Genomic DNA, 21811 nt, shown 5'->3' with positions numbered 1-21811 from the left:
TTTCATAAACCACGGATCAGCAGAGTTGAAAAGGATCTTAGAGACCATTTTACTAATAAGGACACTGAGATGTGAGGAGAGGAAGGAAGAAAGGAGAAAGTATCATTTATTGAAGGCTTATCATCTGCTTTGGATACATGGTCCCAGGTCCCATAGCCAGCATGTGGCAGAGTTGGGACCACACAGTACTTAAATGAGCATTTTCATCCCACACAAGTTTTTTGCTTGTTACTTACATATTCATATCGCTCAGAGGAAAGAGTTTGACATTTAACATATAAAGACACTTGAAATTCCCATCTCAAAAGGCAAATGGTTTTTCCCTCTGTATTATCCAATACATTTTTTTAATTGTGGTAAAATATGCAAAACATAAAATTTATTATTTTAAACATCTTTAAGTGTACAGCTGAGTGGAATTAAACGCATTCACTTTGTTGTGCAACCATCATTACTACCCAATCCAACACATTTTTAAGTATTTTCTGAATAGTAAATTCAAAATAATATTGAAGGGACACCCCCCTGCCCCCCGCTGAAAAAAAAACTGAAGGGAAAGACAGGTAGAAAATAAACTTTTGTGGGGGTTACATTTTATCTAACAAAACCTTTCATACACATTATGTTCTCTGTGACATATTCTCCGTTATTCTCCTACTCTTGAAACTGGAACCGTGAGAATGCTTGCTGCTGGTGAAAAGGTAGCTTTTGTTGTTTCTCCAGGAACTGTATTATTGTATCCACTTACAAAAATGTTACGGAACCCAGGACAACACAACCTTCCACATCTCCTCCATAAAAGGACAAGTTAAACAGTATTTCTTGGAAAGATAGGCATTTACCAGTGCACTGTGTCTGGATGGAGCTGTCTCCGCCACTTCTTTTATTTAAGCAGGGTTTAAAAGTGTTGGCACAGAGCACAAAGAACGTCCCTTAGCTATTCAGCATTTCGTTCAACTCCACGATATATTTAGCAAGATTTCTTTTTTTCCCCCTTCCTTTTTCAGTTTAATGACCTCAAATGTACCAACATCCTGTCTTACCTAATCCCCTAACAAGTTCTATCAAATGCCAGGACAGACTCAGACAGCACTGCAGGCAGTGAGATCATTCGCTAAGAATTCATTTTTATTCCAAAAATTAGGAGTGCCAGACCATTTAACACAATCTATCACACAGCCAGAAAATTAGCTTGGCACTTGGAAGGAAACAATTAAATTCATTTTTAAAAACCTTTCTTTAACAACCTGATAACTCTCCCCCAGAAAAAGATGCTTATACACAAAAACTTTCAACATAATGGGAAGGGTTCAAGGATCCTTAGAAGCCTGTAAATACACGGACCCTGAAGAATACATAAACCCAGGTTAAAATCCCTTGCTGTGAATGAATTCCAACAACAAGAGTTCACTTGTCCATGGGGCCCTATACTGGATCCTGGTCCCTGGACCATCCCAGGGTGATATTCTCTGGTGCCACTTTAGTCTCTGTATGAGAAATGACTTTTCTTGTTTTGGTCAAACTTACTGTCAACATGGTTGCGCCTCTCACCAAGTCAGATGGCCACTCTTCGAACTCTCATTTCTCTCGTCAGTCTACGACATATTTGCGCTACCCTGATATTCTTGGGTTCTGTTCTTTATTTTCCTCTCACAGATACAGCTGTTCCCCAACACCCATCCCACCCCCCATCCCACCCCATCACTTTCCTCGTTGGCCTTTCTGGACATTCTTATAATTAAAAAAAAAATTAAACTTGATTTTTTTTCTTTACCATAAAAGTAACAGTCTCCATGTTATATTTAATTCCTTTGCCTTTTCTTCAAAAACACCCTTCAACCTTTCATACTTTTGCCCTTTGGGAATAATCTGCCCACCGCTCTTAGTAGCAGGCCCCACAGTCTCTGTCCAGCCAGGGACAGGGTTTCTCCTCAAGTGGCAGTGTGCTGCAGTGGGAGGAGAATAAGCCTGAAGTCAGACAGATCCTGGTGCCGTCTGAAGTTACTAGCTGACTAATTTTGGTCAACTAATTTAAATGAAAGCTCAACTTCCTCATATAAAAAAAGACAGGAATGATAATACCAACCGACAGAGTTTTCTTTTTTCTTTTTTTTTAAGGATGATTGAATGAGCTGATGTATGCACAGTTCCTGAGACACAGAAGGTGCCTAGTAAATGGTGGTTTCCACTCTGTGGCCCCTCTAACTCTTCATTTATGGATTCAGCATACATTCTGCATTTTAGAAGCAACCCTTGCTACTGTCTATTAGGTAGTCAGGACCATTTATACCTGGAGTCTTAAGTATGCACCTGAGATATAATTCACGTACCATAAAATTCAATAGTTTTTAGTATATTCACAGAGTTGTGCAACTATCACCACAATCTAATTTCAGAATATCTTCATTACCCCGCCCCTCCCCCCGACCTGGCAGCAAGCTACGCTCACGCATTACCAGTTACTCTTCGTTTCCCCCTCCCTCAGCCCTTGGCAATCACTAACCTATTTTATGTCCTATGGATTTGCCTGTTCTGCATATTTCATATAAATGGAATCATATACTATGTGTCCTTTTCTATCTAGCTTCTTTCACTTCACATAATGTTTTCAAGGTTCGTCCATGTTGTATTATATATCAATACTTCATTTCTTTTTATGGCTGAATAATAATCCATTGTATGTATATACCATATTCTGTTTATCCGTTCATCAGCTGATGAACATTTGGGTTGTTTCCATGTTTTGGCTATTACGAATGAAGCTGCTATGACCATTTAAGTACAGTTGGTATATGTGGACATATGCTTTAACTCACTTGACTATACTGTATATTTAGGAGTTGAATTGCTGGGTGTGATGACTAATTTTATGTATCAACTTGGCTAGACCAGGATACCCAGACATTGATCAAACATGTCTGAATGTTGCTGTGAATGTATTTTTTACATCAGATTAACATTTACATCAGTAGATCTGAGTAAAGCAGATTACCCTCAACTGCGTCTACTGCGTGGGTGGACCTTATCCAATCAGTTGAAGACCTTAAAAAAAGAAGACTGACCTCTCCCAAGAAAGAAGGAATTCTGACAGCCGACTGCCTTTGGACTTCACCTGGAACATCTGCTCTTCCCTGGGTCTTTAGCCTTGCTGGCTTACGCTGCAGATACTGGACTTGCCAGTCTTCATAACTGCTTGAGACAATTCCTTAAAATGAATCTCTCTTTCTGTATATATATTCACGTCCTATTGGTTCTGTTTCTCTGAAGAAGTCTGATCAATATACTGGGTCATGTGGTAACTCTAAAACATTTTTAGAAACTGCCAAAACCGTTTTCCCAAATGGATGTACTATGTTACAGTCCCACCAACAATGCATAAGGGTTCAGATTACTCCACATTCTTACCAACACTTATTACTATCCTTTTGTCTTTAGCCATCCTAGTGGGGATAAAGTGGAATATAATTGTAGTTTGGATTTGCATTTCCCTACTGACTAATGATGCTGAGCACCTTTTCATGCACTTTTTGGTGTTTTGTATATCTTTTTTGGAGAAATGCTTATTTTAATCCTTTGCCTGTTATTTAATTGAATTGTCTTTTGACTGCTGAATTGTAAGAATTCTTTATGTATTCTGCATACAAATCCTTGATCGGATGCATGATTTACAAATATCCTCTCCCATTCTGTGGGCTAACTTTTCATTTTCTTAATGGTTTCCTTTGAAGCATAGAAGTTTTTAATTTTATGAAGTTCCATTTTTCTATTTTTTATTTTATGTCTTGTACTTTTGGTGTCATATCTAAAAAACCACTGCCTAATCCAAAGTCGTAAAGATTTATTCCTATGTTTCTTCTAACAGTTTTATAGTTTTAGCTCTTACATTTAGTATTATGATCCATTTGTAGTAAAATTTTTGTATATAGTGTAAGGTAGGGGTCCAATTTCATTCCTTTATATGTGAATATCCAGTTATCCTAGCACCAATTGTCGAAAAGACCATTTTCCCCCATCAAACCATTCTGGCATCATTGTTGAAAAATTGTGACTACAAACATTTATTTCTGGGCTCTCAATTCTATTCCATGGTCTATCCTATGGCTATAGTACCCTGTTTTCAAAACTTTATAGTATATTTTAAAATCAGAAAGTGTGACTTCTCCAGCTTTGTTCAAGATTGATTTACTATTCTGGGTCCCTTGCATTTTCATATGAATTTTGAAATTAGCCTGTCGATTTCTACAGAAAAGCTAGCTGGGATTTTGATAGGGATTGTGTTGAATATGTATGTTGATCAGTTTAGTGATACTGTCATCTTAACAATAATGCCTTCCAATCTATTGGATGTCTTTCCATTTATTTAGGTCTTTTTAATTTCTTGCCATAGTGTTCTATAGTTTTCAGTGTACATGTCTTATGCTTTTTTTGTTAAATTTATTAATTTCACTTTTTGATGCTATTGTAAATGGAGTTTTCTTAATTTCATTTCAGACTGTTTCACTGCTAGTGTAGAGATAAAATTGATGTTTGTATATTGACCTTTTATCTTGCAATCTTGAGGAACTTGTTTGTTCTAACAGTGTGTGCACGTGTGTGTGTGTGTTGTGGACTGGTATCTTAAGTATTTTTAAGTTTCTAAAGCACATGTAGACCCCAGCCCATAAACCCAGCAACTGAACTGCACTGCAAATATCAAGAGCCTATACTACTAGTTCTCTAGTGATGGGTGATAGTCATAGGTCATACTTCTGGGCCACAGTCTTAGTGTTATTCCTACTCTCGTTGACAGCCCACACAATGATTTGAAGAGATGAGTTTGTGAGACTTGAACCTATTTTCCATAGAAGTAGTGTTATAAAGATAGGTCAAGTTCTCAGCCCATCCCCTTAGGTCTACTTAAATGGACATCATTAGGTAAGGATGGCACAGGGTCTGGCCTCACCATTCTCAAAGTAACAGAATTTAAAGTTTTATTTCTACAGGAGAACATATCTTAAAAGAGTTGTGAACTTTTCTATCAGCAAAGACTTCTTATGGGTTTTCACGTAGACACTTCTCCTTATGTACATCTTTCCACTCTGGATAGACTCTCAGTGTACATTACTTTGAGGGACAGTGGTGGTTATTTTCACATAAACTACTACATTCACACACATTATATATATACATATATATATATATAAAAATATATTATATATATATATAAAATAATAAATAAAAAAAATATATATTTTACTAGATTATGTTTTGTTTCAGGTTTAAAAACTGATTTCCAGCCAGCCAGCATTCAGAGACCTACTTTGCATCTTGATCCACGAGTCACTGATTTAAGCATGCATTTGCCCAGAATACCCAAGCATGTGAAAGTATCAAAATATCACACTTTGATTGATTCAGAAAGTTATTTTCTACCACCAGGCAGTCTGAGAATTTCTATGCTGCGTCTGACTAACTGGGGAGGTGTAGGAGCAGCGAGCCAGGAGCTGCTGTGTGGAAGACCTTGTCCCTTCTCTAAGGCACCAGGATTCCCAGGGAGTAAGAGCCCCAGCTCTCCATGGCAAAGCATGTCCGCGTGACGCTCATATGAGCATAATCTGGGTATCGGAGTCATCTTTTGAAGGGATCCTGGTATTTCGGTTTGACAAAAATCGAGAAACATTTTAGAAAGATAATCGGATTTGTGTGTAAATGAAGAATATTCCTGAAAAGAAACTCTGTTACGAAACTGAAATCTGGAGACCGCGGTGGTGCTAAGTTGAGTCATCAGTTCCCTTTACACCCTAATAATTGACAGCACTTTGATCACAATGACTGCTCTGGGTGATGCTTTTTTGTTTGCTTTTTTAAGCACTTCCGTGTGTAAACAGGTTGTCTCACTATCGTCTTGCAAACATGTTTACATTTGGGGGATCAAGGGGAACATCTGCTAGAAACAGATTTCATGCTTTTCTGTCAACTTAGGGAAATCTGAATCGTAGTTCTTATAATATAAAAAAGCTACTGGAGAGTTAAAAGAAGTTCTATTAAAAGGGGCCTTGATGGGATATTCTAATTATTCTTTGTATATACGTACTTAGAAATCTGTCCTGGAGACATCCATTCGAAGTAGTTAGAAAAAGGCATTAATTATTCTCCATTCTTTTAGATAGAGACAACAAGGGACAGAGAGGTTAAGTGGCTTGGTCAGTGATTGAGAAAGTGGCAAAAGTGGGGACCACCTACCCCACAGGCTTTTTGATTTACAATCGTCAGGTATTGAGGGTCCTGTGGGTCCCCCCCACACACAAAAAAAACTGTTAAAATTCCTTGTCATTTTATTAAGAAGGTCACTTATTCTGGAGAGGGCAAAAGGAGGGGATGAGTGATGGAATCTAAAAATGAGCAGTCTTTAAATCCGGTCCTGAGTTAGAGATTTAGGCGAGTGTGGAAAAGAAGGGGCACATGGAAGTGAACAGGAACAAAGCTTGAAGGAGATGCCGAACAAATACGACTTCAGGCAAAATCAGGCAAAATGTTCCACTGAAATCTCAGTAACTGAGCCTGCATCAGTGCCTGCCATGCCCAGAAGCAGGATGCTCCTCTTTGAGGAGCTGGCCCTTGAGAGTTTATACAGGAGCCATCTCTGTGTGGATGGAAATAACAGCCATCATGAGGGAACAGGACAGGCAGCATATTCCATGGAGCTGCCCTATAGGCAGCATCAGCCAGGCCAAGGAACGCTTGTCTCCCCTGCTTCGAACTTATGATCCCCCCCTTCACTGTCTCAGAATTTCACACCCAGGTTAGCTTCTAGGGTCAGTGGAGGACTTTTCCCTGGGTGCTTCTTCCTTTGGGAGCACTATACCGTAACCTGACGGGTGACCAAATAGCCAAGAGGCAGCCATTTAAGGAGATGTGGTTGTACTTTGGTTGCGTGGGCTAGGGTGTCCATGTGCATGCCTCAAGGACTCTGTAGTGTGAGATGGAGTAGGGGAATGGGAGGAGAAGGGGCAGGAAAGAAGTGGCAGGGTATTCAATGTCTCTCCCTGCACCACCATGTTCCAAATCGCAACTCCAAGGAGCCTTCGAATTCTAAATTAAAAATTTGCCTTCTGAAAGATCATCAGATCAAGATAGAAGGATAAAACATATTTCACACAACCAGTGTGTTTGCTTGATTTATAAAATTTTAATATTTATACATGTGCACATGAGCTTCAATTGTATCCTTGCCCTAGCTACACAAATGTTAGGGTCAGGCTTTCTTGCGGGGGCATTTAGCTCAGAGCTGTACATCCTGCAGACCGTAATCCACTTGTGGATTATGCACCCCAGTGTTGCAGACGCTGACTCTCTGGATGAGGAAGTGGAGGTGGCTCTAAGGGGTTTTCAGAATGCACAGCAAAGGTTTCTTTCACTGTTGTTTTGGGGAGACTGTGCTGAAAGACGTTAGCTAAATTTTTTCCCATCTAGCGGCTCCACAGCCAAATACATCAAGGTCTACGGGTTAATGAACCAAATTTAATTTTTTAATCATCTAATTCTTTCATCTCTTGTGGTTTTCTTTTTCCCATACATTTTTTGTAACATATTTATCAGCAGCTGATTTCACAACTTGATGGTACCAGTGGGAATCAAACCAACAGCAGTTAGACATGTGAAGGAAGGACCAATTGTAGCCAAGAAAAGAAACACACCAATGAATGTTATGCTGAAGAAATAACTAAGTAGCTGTATATCAAATGCATAAATATGATTCATTTTTAAAGGCCCACACATGTTACACCCACTTTCAGGAGTTTCCCAAAGTAATTTAAAACTATTTGATGTTGCTTCCTGTTTTTCAGTCCTTTTCTCTATTGATGGGGGTGGCAATTCTCCTGTTAGCAACTGAACAAGAAGAAAAATGAAGGATGGGGCACATTTCCTGGTTTTAGTCATCAAAATCTGCTTTAAAAGGCCTCTTTTTTAGATTTTAAATCCCCAAATTTGGGACTCTCAGCTTCAAAGTCGTTAAGATTTATCCCACATTATAACCTAAGATTGAACCAACACTTTTTCTTGGAGTTAATAAATTTCTTGCATCAACTATGGGCTTCTTGTTCTCTCCAAAGCTCCCTTCTAGAGTAAGTGATTCAGAAGAGAAAGAAGATAACAGAGCCAAGGCTCAATGGCCTTGGTCTGTAGTCAATACATTTTTCTTTCTTGAGATAAGGACTGACCAGAAAAAGACCTTTTCGTATTTTGAAGCCAAGTTTCAGAAACACTAGAGTATCTCAAAGGTATCTATTCCATAAAATTATTCTCGAGTATCAGCAGTGGCTCTGGAGAAGTGACCACCTCTTTTATTTTGGCCTCAATAGCTCATTATTTTAATCAAGTAGATAGTTAATGAAAAATAAACCTACAGTCTTCATGAAATAAACACTAAAAAATACCATAGCAGGGTGAAAAGCATTTTCAGGGTTGGTTAGCACAACTCACCAGCAAAGGCTTGACCATAAAGTGATAGATTCTGATTAAACAGCTCCAATGAGAAGAAGGGCACTATCTCTTGAAAAGCTAAATCCATTTTGGAGATTACACGCACGGTATCACTGCAGATATCATTAGAGAGTTCTTTCTGAGGCTCATCTGCCTCCCTATATCCTAAAAACACTTGTTTGCCCTCCAGGATAACCAGAGCAAGGATAACACGCACACACGTGTTAGGGAACAATCATGGCTCCCTCTTTTTTGGCCCCAAGTCTTTTCTCTGGGTAATCATTTCCAGTTCCTTCAAATGTCATGTGGGATATGGTTTCATGTTCTCTCACGATCATTGGCTTGGGCCATTGTTCTTTGGGAAAAAAAAAGTTCTAAACTGAAAAATAACCACCTTAATACCACACAATAGTCAACAATACATTTGCCGATGTACCCATCAAAACATGATTGCAATCGTAGCATAATTTTAACAGCGAGGAACAGACAGAACTATCACCTTCTTAGCCTCACAGTGCAAATCACGATTTTAGTAATGTTTTCGGCAGCTCCCTCACATCATTGACTAGGATTGAGCTTGCAGGAATTGAGCCCTAGAAGAACTTTTCATATGTTGCTATTGCCTTTTATTTACCACATTCTCTATTTGTGAAGCTGATTTTCTTTTTTGATACAGCTGTGTCTTGACACTTATTTCTATTATTAAATGTTAACTCTCTCAGGTCAAGTTGAATTTTTTTTTTCTCTTTCTTCCATTTATCCACTCAGTTGGCAAAAGAACACATGAAAGAGAACTGTTCAAGAGATTTTTTTTTAAATCATGAAATTGTACTAAGTTTACAAAGCTGTGGGCAGTTGGGGTGAAAACAGTAAACAGTACCCCTTAGGAATTGGCTCAGTGTGTATGCTGTGTCGAATCCTGCTCAAGAGGAAACTTGGAATAAATATTTACCATTTACTTATTTCCCCTACTGAGGACTATCTAAGACAAGAGGATGTTTAATAATGAAATAGATTTTAGGACTTGTGCTCTACGCAGTGTCCTGCCCTTGGGGCTTGAGGACTAATACAAGTCTCAGCCTCATAACGAAACCAGACACAGTTCACTTCCTTTTTTTCTGAAACCACCCCCTCACCTAAGGGATGTCTTGAGATGACACAGACTTAGTCATGCATCACTAACCTGAGATACTGAAGGTAATGATTGGCACTCATTATCAACAATAATAACATTGAAAATATCCTCCTGGGAAGATGGACAGCATTTGCTTGGGACAGAACATAGCCCTCACTAGGCTTGCCTGCTCCAGCTGCTGATCCTTAGCCTCAAAAGGAGAAAAGGGACATTTCAACTCCAGAGCTATTTCCTATTCTTACCAACATGACAAGGAGAGAAATCTTCTTCCTCGTGCCACGCTGTGTTCTACCCTCTAGGACAGTACTTGAAATACAGCAGGTGATTAATTAATATTTGCTGAATGGATGCAAGCATGCATGAGTAAGGATGGATGGTAGGAAAGCCTTCTGTGTACTGCAAAATATCATATACAAGGTAGGAAAAACAACATGCTACAACTAAGCACATTCTTGGTCTTCTTAAACAAGTCATCAATGACATTATCACTCTAGGAATGACTGCCACCTTGTCTCCATTTCTGCAGTTCAAACAACAAGATAAGAGTTCAAGGTCTCATTGTCTCTCACTAATCCCAAAACTGGTCTCATTGCCACCAGTTTTGTTCTTCTCCAGCCCATCTTCTACATACAACATAGGTAATCTTTCAACATGGAAACCTGATCAGATTGCTTCCCTGGTTGCCACAGATTTTAGGATGAAGCTCGAATATGGCTTCCAAGGCTGTTTATGATCAGGTCACTGCTCCCTCTTCAGCCTTATCTCTGGCCACTGCTCCTACCCTGGTCTAGTACCACCTGTTATGAACTTCGGTTCTTTGAAAGCACCACGCATTGCCATCTCAGGATTCATGTAGTCATTCCCCTTCCTTTCACCTGGCTAACTCATCCTTCCAGTATAAGACTAGACAGCACTTCCTCTGGGAACCTTTTTTGACCCTCCCTGTCTGTGTTAGTTTTACTTCTTTTGTAATTCTACAGGATTTTATACTTCTGTAATCACAGCCTTTGTCATTCCTGTGCTGCTTACTCATTTATATGTCTCCTCTACTCAAATGTAAGCTCCCTGAGGGCAAGAATGGTGCTTACCTGTCTGCCACTCTGCCCTAGCATCTATAATGTCACAAAAGACACAATAGGTGCTCAATAATAATTATAGAATTAATGAATAAATGAATGAATAAAGAAATCAAAGACAAAAGAAATAATTTTCGAGTATATATATGTGGTTAGCTTTGATTGTTCTCTTTTCTTTAATGTGTTTGATTCTTCCTAATTCCTGAATTTATTTTCAGCATTCTTGTTTTTAGCTTTCTCGTCTTAACTTGTATTTTGGATCAACATACATTTCTCTATTTTTGTGTGTTTTTTATACCAACCAAGAATAAATGTTGTTCTTTAACTTACCTAAGTTTAGGCACTTTTCTTCTAAAGCCTTTTTCACATTCATTTTCTTCTACTTCATCCCATGTTTCCAAGCATCTACAGTTATTCCTTGGCAGTGTTTATTATTAACTATAATAGTTTTATGATTCATTATATCTTCATTTATTATATGGCTATGTTTAAGGACAGTTAAGTAAAATAGACACTGTAAAGTTCTTTAGAGCAATTAAAATTGAAGCGAATAAGGTTTAAAGCAAAGCCATCTCCTGTGGACCTCTTCCAGGAGTGTAATGCTAACCGAGAAACCTGACAGACCACCATCTATTATTTATACTAAGGGAATAGAGACAGTGGCTTCATACAGCTGACTTTTCCTTGCTACTGACTAGCTTTTCCTGCTCTGTGAATAATGCAGACAAGATGAAAGGACAACGATATTCCATGACCACATAACTCTTTTAAGCAACTGGATTGCAAGTTAGGAAAAATTACTCTCCAGTGATTAAAACAGCTTTCTAAGGGCCCATAGTACTGCATCCAAGTATATTACTAGTCCTACTGGGGGAGTTTATTCCTTTGAACAATCTAGCCTCATAGATAATAAGAGTTTTGATGAATAATTTCATTGTATTTGTATTTACCTACTGTTAATAGGATACCTCAATGATCAGAACAGATAAGCCATAATTATCCTGTTAATGTTCATATATTCTCATTAATTCAAGAGCTATGCATTTGATGAGTGAAAAAGCCTTAGTCACGGAAAGACCAATATGCACTCTTAAGAAAGCAGACAACATTAAGCCAATGGGTTCACTGTAAGTATCTAAAGTTAGAGTGGAATGGGCAAAGAATCATTTGTTCTTCTTTGCAGGTATCCAAAGAAGTAGCAGCACAGTCATTAAGAGTGTGGTCTCTGAGGCCTAACCGCACCTGGGATTGGTTCTAGGCTCTGCCATTTACTGCCTATAAGGCATCTAGGAAAAGTTACATAACTCCTTTAAATCCAGCATTATAAAATGGGAATAACAGTACTACCAAACAGGGTTTTTGTGAGGATTAAAGGAGATAAAACATTTAAAATGAAATTTGAGTCCAGTACCAAGTGCACAGCATATTTTCAGAATATTTTACTTAACTTGAATATTTTGTTTCATTCCCCTTTGTACAAACACATGACATGACATCACATAAAATATAAAAACTTTATTTACATGTAAGGCTTTAAGTGACACTTGTAAACTTTCATATCCATATGATATTTGGGATATTAAGTGACACTTGTAAACTTTCATGTCCATATGATATTATCTTCATGCTACAGGAACTGTTTGAATTTGTACCTGACATGCACATGTAGCTTCATCTAATGATGGTGATTAAGTTATGATCCTTCTATAGTCTCCTGTGGGCCCAATCCATACTGCCTTTAGTTAATTATGTTAGTTTTAATCAACAACTAAAATATGAAGACTTAATTAAGAATATAACTAAGAATAATTCACACATACCAAAAATCAACTTAAACATTAACATAATGTCCAAAATTCATTACTTATAATACGGGACACATTATAGAGAAATGCTTAATGGTAGTTCAACCTATTGTTTGATTTGTGATGTAGTTTACTGAGCCATCAATTTAAACTAAAAAGCATGGAATTTGAATATGAAGAATAGATGAGCAGCTGCATAAATAATCTTCTAAAATATATATTATCCAGCAGCTAAAAAGTAATTATTTATTGAAAATATTCAGAATTTGTTATTACCCAATACTGCAAAAGTTGTTGGAATGATATAATTAACATTTACTGAAGACTCAGTGAGTAAAAATGTTTTAAATAAAACAAATATTCAGTTATTGGCAAAAACAATCTCTTAAAATATAATGTTCATTCACCTTAAAAAGAAAACTACTAAGTTGAACATTTCTAGATAATTATGAAGCTCAAATTAAAAATTCACAGACATGTGAAAACATACATATATGATTTGCCTATCACCGAAACACTGTCAAAATCAAGGAGTTGTTCATCTTGCTTTATATTATTTGTCACAACCTGTCTGTGACTAGATAAATGGGTCTTGCTAAGTCCTGGGGAACATTAAGGACCCAGAAAAGCCAGAAAAGCACTAGGAGATCCTAATATAATAGACATAGGATGAGGAGTCAGAAGGCCCTTCCAACCACAACTCCACCTTTTCTTTTTTTAGCTATGTGACCTGTCTCCCTCTTTCTCTCATTCATTCATTCATTCATTCACTCACCTATTCCAGGTAGTAGAGATATCAATGAACAAAACAGACATGCCCCTCACGGAGCTTATTCAATAAGGCCTAACTAGCACCCTAAAAATGGGGGAAGCCCCATAAAGATGGCAAGGAATTGAAACCAAATATCACAATAGAAAGTGCTTGCTGGTCTCATGAAGTAGTCTTTGGGTCTGTTTCTTTATCCATAGAACAGGAATAGAAACATCTGCTTTCTCTACCCCAGTAAGGATCAAGCTCTGTGAGCACTTGACATGTTATACAAATTTGAAATTATAAGGAAAAATACACTCCCTTATCAGAATAAACCATTAGGAAAACCACTTCTCTTATATTTGAGATTCTCAGAGCAATGCTTGCCTATTTCACATCATCTTCACTAATATATTTATTGGTCTTTCAGAAGAAGCCAAGTAGCCGTATAACTACTTAAAATATCTTGAGTTTTGGTGCAGATCTTACTATCCCTAAGTGGGTCTCCTCTGTTTGGTAAAGCCCACTGAACTGTTTTAATGATTTGTTTTTTTCAACAGGTTTTGACCTGAGTTTCTTAGAGCAGTTCAGAATGTATCCAGTAGAAAGTCTCCTAACTGAGGGACTGCAATGGTCTGTATGGATTGATCAGCCCTCTCCATCTCCTCTATAAAATCTGCTGACTGACACCGTGCTGAGTGAGTGCCCGAGGCCGCTCTCTGGTACTCTGGAGCTCGTCGGGGGGAACCGCATGCTTAAACCATTAACACCAGCTGTATTTGCTATTGAAATTACATAATTTAATTAAATATTGTGTTGGCTAATGAAATAGTAATGTGAAAATAGTTACTTTTCTGAAAATTTAGTGAAATAAAAGACATTAAAGAATCAAATCATTGAAGAAAATCTGCTATTGAATTAGACATGAACAAGATAACTGTGAAAGTTTGGGAAATAAAAATTTTAAATGATTTTGCACTCAGATTGTGTTGCAAGTGCCTTTAAAAAGTCTTTCAATTTAAAGAGACTGAAAATGGAAATCATACAATAAAGTTCACGAAAGATGATACCGAAATTCCCATCAGCAAACCCAAACTCCAAGAAAAGGCCCTGGCAAATAACTGTTAATTTTTAGTTAAATATGTTATTTAGGCTATGTAGTATCTTTTTAAAAAATGATTATTCATCTTTTAACTTTTTTAACTAACTAGAAAACAGGCAGCCTCACTCAGGTTGGCTAAGAGGGCTGTACAACCAGCCACGAAACACAGGAATCTCTAGGAATATGGAGTTTCTTCTTTCTGCTTTTTCTGATTTTTAATTTTTTATTGTCTAACTTGTCTCATTTGTTTATTTAATTAAAATGCCATTTTAAATTAAAAAAATGTATATATGTGTATATATAGATACATATATATACACACACACACACGTATGTATATAAGTTTTAGGAATCCTGGAGCAACTAGTCTTTGTATATTTTAAGAAAAGAAAGGAAGGTCATATATTTTCCCTTATGTGTTGCTGATATAGTAATTTTGCCTTTTGCCTCCTTATTTCTGGGAGAAATATTTGTAAGATGTTATTTGTAAGACTGGGTTATTTGTAAGATTGGGTTAATTGGGGTTCAATTAAGATGAACCTCCCAAGTAACAAAAGGTGGACTTTTCCGATGTCAAGGTTGATTCTGGGGCAGCAGAACCCTACTGTGTGTGAGCAAGGTTTACTTTTACTAATCTGGTTCTCTTCTTGTACATTATGGGAAATGACAGAAGTCCAGGTGAAGCACATCATGGGCCAAAAAATGCACATCTCTGCCTGTGACTCAAAGCACTTCACTGGGGATGTCCAATGGTTCTGCATGACCAGACACTGGCAAAACATTTTTGGGAAACCACCTCCTCAAATGAAAATACCTCTGTGAGAAACCTGTAGCATGTACTGAACAGGAATCAAGTCAGTAAAACACCAAGGTTTGTGCCAGTCGCAGTATCAAACCCCAGTTGCTCTCCCTTACCAGAACAATAACAGCAAGACAATAGGGTTTACTGGAAAGGCCTGCTTGAAAGCAGTGAGATGGGATACGTGGCAAGACTCATTGCAACCTTTACTTTTCGCGCTCTGCCTGTAAGCCAGGGTGGGGAAAACTGGCCTTGAATCTGCTTAAAGCCCGGTTAAACATAGCCAAGAGATTTATGGTGATACTCTCTAAAATTTCTTCTGAGACTTTAGCTTTATTCCTAAGTAAACATGTCTCTAATTTCCCCATTCCAGGAGAGTCTGGGCAAAGAATGAATGTTAGAACACATCTCCATCAGGGCTCAGGCAGGAAGTGTGGCTATGATCTGAGTGTTGGGTGTGCATGGCTCCCCCAGGCCCTCTGATGGCTGTAAGACCGCTGGACGAGAAGGGACAGAACTGAGACAAAACCCCAAGTTCTCCTGTACAGAGCAGCTGCATTGCTAGTGTAGGCATTGGCTGTAGCCACCACGGAAACTGTTCAATTTTTCTCATGGAACAACTTCCCATATCTATACCTAAAAAAGGGAAATAAAACCAAAAACTCAACCTCAGAGAAAAGTAAAATGGTAAATTCAGAATGTTTTAACTTCAAAACTGTTGTTGAATTGCTTAGAAGGTGTCGTGTGTTGAACCGTGGTCCCCACAAAAGATATGTGTAAGTCCTCACTCCTGCAAAGTATAAATGTGACCTTATCTGGAAAAAGGCTCTTTGTAGATGTCATAAATTGAGGATCTTGAGATGAAATCATCCTGGATTAATTGCGTAGAAACGAAATTCAATGATAAGTCTCCTTACAAGAGACAAGAGAAGACACAGAGGAGAAGGCCAGGCAAAGACAGAGGCAGAGATCAGAGATCTGCAGCCACACCCATGGAACCTCTGAAGCTTCCCCAGGAGCTGGAAGAGGCAAGACGGAAATCTTCTCTCAAGCTTTAGGAGAAAAGTGAGACACCTTGATTTCAGACATCTGGCCTCCAGAACTATGAAAGGATAAATTTCTGTTCCTTTAAACTACCAAATTTGTGGTAATTTGTTACAGCAGCCCTAGGAAAATAATAAAGCTAGGAGAGCATATCAGGAGACCGGTGGAAAGACTTTAAGGAACATCTACTGGAAATAGAAGTCTTATGTATGTATACCAATATAACCTCCTACCCCCCAAAAGACAATGAAGTTCTGAGGGGAGAAGGGAGCAGCAAAGAGGGTAGAAACATCCTCTGAATGCACACTGGGGCCCAAAATTTGATGGATAACAACCTGAAGACTGGATCAGTGGCTTAATCTATTCTGTGTCAGAACCACCTAGGGAATTTTAAAAAATCCTGATTTCTCCACTGAAGTATGGTTGAATTAGAATTTCTTAGAAGTCAGGCTCAAGAATCCGTGTTTTTCAAAACTTTCCCATGTGATTCTGATGATCCATCCTCCTTAAAAATGACTGTCCTAGGCGGTCTGCCCCTCCCTTAAATGTTCAAGAAGTAAATCTGAAGTCAACTTCTTTTAAAAAGACATGTTAAAAAGCAGGCCACTTATTATTTAAAAACCAGTTCTATTATTTATGTAAAGCCGATGTAGATGCATTATAAAGTATTGATCAATACAGAAAAGCACAAGGACGAAAGTAAAAATCACCCAGATTCACCATTTTGTGGAACATTCTCACATTGATTCTGAGCATATTTATCGGCACGTAGATGTATGCATGTCTACAGTTTAACCCTGCGACTCAGAGTGTGGTCCACGGACCAGCAGCACTGGCAATACTGGGAAACTGTGAACCACTCAGAAACGCAGGTCCTACCCCAGTCATCCTGACTAGGAATCTGCATTTGCATATAAGCACTTGAGAAGCATTGTTTTAGTATAACTGAAAATATACTATGTCCCTTGTTCTGTAACTTGCTTTTTCCACGCATCAAGGTATTGCAAACATCTGTTGTTGGCAATCAATGTAGACCTATAGGATTTTCTTAATGGATACATGGTATTCCTTTATGCGCCAGAATTTATTTAATTAGATCCCTTCTGGTGATTTCCATTTTCCCATTTTTTTCCACCATTGCAAACAACACTGACATAAGAATTCTTCAGAGTACATCCTTCTGTTTTGTCTTTATCGTTTTTGATAAATCCCTAGAAGTACATTTGATAAGGCAAATGATATGCACTTATAATTCTGATACAGAATGCCAGGATGCCCTCCCAAAATATTGCACTGTCATGCACGACCACACGCTTAGCTCATCAACGCTGGCTTCACACCTTTGCTAATGCAGGAGTTTTCCTAATAATTTTAACCTTTGCCTACTTAAACATGACAGTTTCATTGATATTTTCCCCGCATTTTCCTAAAAACTATCAAAAAGCTGAATATCTTTTCAAACACTTATTGGCCATCTGTGTTTCTCCTTCTGTGACTGTCCAGAGTAATTTTGGTTGTTTAAAATAAGTTATAGAAAAATCTGTGGAATTACAGAGTTTAGAAATTGGTTTAATCACAATGAAAAGACACGAAGAAGAAAAAAAGAAGGAAGAAAGAAGAAAATGTGCCATAAAAAAGGATAATCAAAAGATTAGTTTGGATGTTTATTTATAGACACTGGTACAGCAATCCAGAGATTAGGCAAATTAATGCAGCTGTGTATGAGCGCAGCTCCAGGATCAGCCCCCACATCCTTTTCAAATGATGCCACCTGTCATTTAAGTATTTTGCATTTGGCTTTTATATTACATACATTTCTTGATGATTCCCCATGTTAAAAACATCATTAGTTAACTCTTTGAAGGCTGGAATGACATGGATTCCTCTCTAGTATCTATTCTATGCTCAGAATGTAAGAGCAAACCTCCCTCCTGGGCAGGCGGGAGAAAAAGCATGCTTGCGTCTGAAAAAGAATATCCTTCTCCAAATGTTCACTTTTTAGGAAAGAGAACAGTTGTATCCATTTTACTGGGTGTGAAACGGGTTCCCTGCTCAGAATGGATAGAAAACCGTGGGGGCCAGATGTTGTGTACTGGCTGGACTCCAGCAGCACGTGCAGACCACACCTCATTCCTCATCACACGCTGTGGGCTACCTCAGGCCTGCTCTGTCACAGAGACGTCTCCATGGGCTCCAGACTGTGTACACGTACCCTCTCTACCTAACGCGTGTCTGGGGTCTTCTCACAGGTCCCCTGGAAATTTCTTTCAACCTCAAGATGACTCCAAATGGGCAAAAAAGAAAAAAAAAGAAAAAAGAAAAAAACCACCTCATCCACCCCTGCCATCCTCTGTGGGCTACAGCTTCCTTTGCAAATGGAGACAAATCAGTCACCTTCACTTACCAAGCATTTCCACATATGGCAAGAGCACTGTACCAGGTGTTGAGGGGGTGGGCTGCAGAGGAATGGAAGAGACAAAGGGCAAAGAAAGTCTCCAGACTCTACTTTGCAATCTGCAGGATGTGAACAGGCTAAATGAGGTCTTATTCAACTCATTTCAGGATATTAGAATAAGAGGGCCTCATTATAAAGCCTGAAGAAAGGAATTTTAGGATAAAAAGATAAGCATAATCTTTTATAGCAGTTCCTATGTAAACACATGAAGCACACAAACCTTAGAGATTATGCAGGCTAAATAGATCTCAGTAGCTGCTAGAATGGGAATGTTAGGCACAGCAGATTCTTCCAGGTTTTAAAGGGATAGGGAACTCACAAACACATTTCAAAAATGTGGGTCAGAGTCAAGGAAACATTGTCACAGTGTCATGAGATCTCTTCAGTGCTACCGTCAGACACAGCAGCAGGGAGGGAAGCCTTGGGTCTGCCACAGCGTTCGACTTTCATATTTGGATAAAGCAAGCAGAGAGGAGAAGGAATGGAGACTTTCAAAAAAAAAAGAAACAAAAAGGTGAAATGAATTATATATGTAATAACATGTGTATATGCCATTATATATATATATTCTCTCTCTATACACACACACGTATGTATATGTATATATATGGTCAACCAGAGTGAAGAGAGTGACTATTTTAACTGTGTGAATAAAGTTCAATTGAATACTGAACCTCACAGCAACAAAATGTAAAAATCTGAGAAGTATCTCTCTCAAGTTAGTGTGTTTGGTGCATGTGTTGTGTGTCTTTGCGTCTTGCTCTTAACGGTAATATCTTCTTTAAGTAGTTAAGGACAAAAGTGATGTGGACTGTAAATTCTAGAACCAATTTTAAAATGATAAGAAGTGGCCAAATGCCTGTCTGGTGGTGGTTCAGGCAGACTCTCAATTCAACACTTCAAGACTATCCCTCCAGTGTTAACGAAAATCTAACAGTCTGGTGGTCAAAAGAAAAGTCAAAATAGCAAATAGGGCATGGTGTCAAATTTCTGCTCCTCATACCCCAAGCAATTTATCTTCTGTTTAGTTCTCCCTTACAGGGAAGGCGGGGGACGGCAAGCTGTTGACAACTCCTACTGTACAAAGAGTTGTTCACACTACAAAAGTGTTTACTGCTCACAAGTGACGCTCAAAATTAATTCACAGCAGCAACACCAGCAGAAAGCTTTGACAGACTGTCTTATGTGTTGACACAGTTACAAGTTGTTAGATAAAAAAAGTAACACACTGTCCCTCTTTTCCAGTCCATACACACCAAAGTTGCTCCCCAGAGAGAACATGAAACGCGTCTGAGATTGTGAATGCCATCCTGAAGGTGGGCATTTCTGGTTCTGGCATGGATGGCTTTGGGCGTGAGAAGAATACGAAGCCCAGTTTTGAGAGCAATCAAGGTGGTAAGCCTCTCACCCAGCCTCAGTTACAACTGGTCACAGTGGTTGTTTTTCTTTCAAGAGTACTTCCCTCTAGGGCAAGCCTCAGGCGCCAGAATGGGAAGCAGGGTGGAGCTGTTTATATACACCCTCAGCAGCAAAAGGTTGCCATAGAGCAGCTTTCACAAGACATAAATAATTCATTTCCCTTTTCCTTTTAAAACAACTCCTTTACTTTAGCTTCCGGGATGGTGGGATGCTTAGTTGCTCAGAAATGATTTACATTAAATATCAGAAAGAATGCAGTGTTATTTAATTATCTCAAGTTACTTGAGATAATTAGAGTAAAAAAAAGAAGCCAGGTGAGATAGCAACAATTTGGCCTTCTCTGGAAGATGTTTTACAGACTCCTTGGCCCAGCTCAGCTCTGTGCTGTGCAGTGAAGGTGTCGTGTTTGAAGACTTCCTGTCCAGCAGAGCGTCCTCTCCACGAGGAAACACATGGCTTGGAAAATGAAGACTACTATTTAACACTGTACCTGTGCTTCCCAGAATCAGGAGTTGCCAATCATGCCAAAACTGGGCAGTTTTCAAGACCTTTGTTAGGTAGGCTATATTTAAGTAACTCTTAAAAATAATGTTTGTGTAGAGCTGGCCTGGAGGAAAACTGTGAATCAGTCGAATTCGCCGACTTCCCATGGACTTTTTCACACGTCCCTCCTCTCTACTCCCCGCAGCTGTGATCTGTGGGTGCCCAAAGAGCTCTTCTGGCTTTGCCCCTCACCTCTTCCCTGGCCCTGACTTCTCCCTCCCTTTCCTTCTTCATCGCCAAACTCCCCTTTCATTTGGGATTAGGAAGAAAGCAGTGGAAAGAATCCATATCAAGATACAATGACTGGTGGTGTCAGGCAGTCATCCCCACAGGACTTTAGGGGTTTCTTTAGGGTGCACCTAGAGTTGGTGGAATTCCTGTGGGTGTGATGAGATGCAATGAGAAGTCTTAAAACACTGGGGACAGAAGCGATCTGGGGGTGCCTTTAAATCTAGTATAAAGGAGTTCTGCTTTTTCTGTATAGACCAGAGTCCAGTATTCAGGTATCAATGTGCAGCCGGCAGGGGAGTCAGCCTGATCAGGAAAGCCACGTGTTAGGGAGCACTGGTTCCACCAACGACAGTGATACAGACACAGCACTGGCACCGCTGCAGTATGTCCTCTCTGCTGGGCACTGTGCTACATGCTTAAACATATGTGGTCTCATCCAATATTCAACAATCCCGAGAGTATTTCTGTTATATCCACTTACCAAGGTGAAAACTGAGGCTTAAAGAGGTTAGACAACTTGCTTAAGGCTACAACAGCTAACAAAAACGGCGGAACTGTAATTGAAAGCCAGCTGAGTCGGGAACCGGTGTCCTTCTATCCTGCCTCCAGTGGTTTCATCCTAATGTAAACCATCTATTGTGAGCAGCCAGTTCAGGCCAGCATCCCGACTTACCTCGGTGGAATGCTAAGAGAACTACAGGCCATGCTGCAGACATAAAAGGCTTTTCTCACGTGAATGCAGAAGAATAAGAACATGGCATTTGAATGCAGACAGACCAGGTTCGAATCCTGGCCCTGCTACTTGCTACTTTATAACCTGGGGTAAATCTCTGAACTTTAGTTTTCTCATCCATAAAATTTTCTAATACTACCTGGGTCACAGAGTTGTTTGTAAATACTGAATAAGGTAGTACACATGAAAAATGTTTTTGGAAACATAAACTGTGTCCTTATTACTGTTAGCATGGTTTTTTAACGAGAAGAGCGA

The 21811-nt window shown here is 38.9% G+C and overlaps 1 protein-coding gene across 9 annotated transcripts in view; it reads right to left on the bottom strand.

The window, feature by feature from the left end:
- The window catches only part of BACH2 (BACH transcriptional regulator 2), a 307297-nt gene that overhangs the window by 143560 nt on the left and 141926 nt on the right, over nt 1-21811 (bottom strand). The window contains exon 1 of one of the 9 annotated variants that reach the window (XM_039853060.1): nt 3513-3522. The exons of the other annotated variants lie outside the window; for them this stretch is intronic. The gene's annotated coding sequence lies outside the window, so the exon portion shown is untranslated. Of the gene's footprint in view, nt 1-3512; nt 3523-21811 lie in introns of those variants that run through there. 9 annotated transcript variants of the gene reach the window in all.

The sequence above is a fragment of the Pteropus medius genome, unplaced genomic scaffold (assembly GCF_902729225.1).
Source record: "Pteropus medius unplaced genomic scaffold, Ma_sr-lr_union100, whole genome shotgun sequence".
Taxonomy (NCBI): domain Eukaryota; kingdom Metazoa; phylum Chordata; class Mammalia; order Chiroptera; family Pteropodidae; genus Pteropus; species Pteropus medius.
This window is presented reverse-complemented; position numbering and strand designations above follow the sequence as displayed.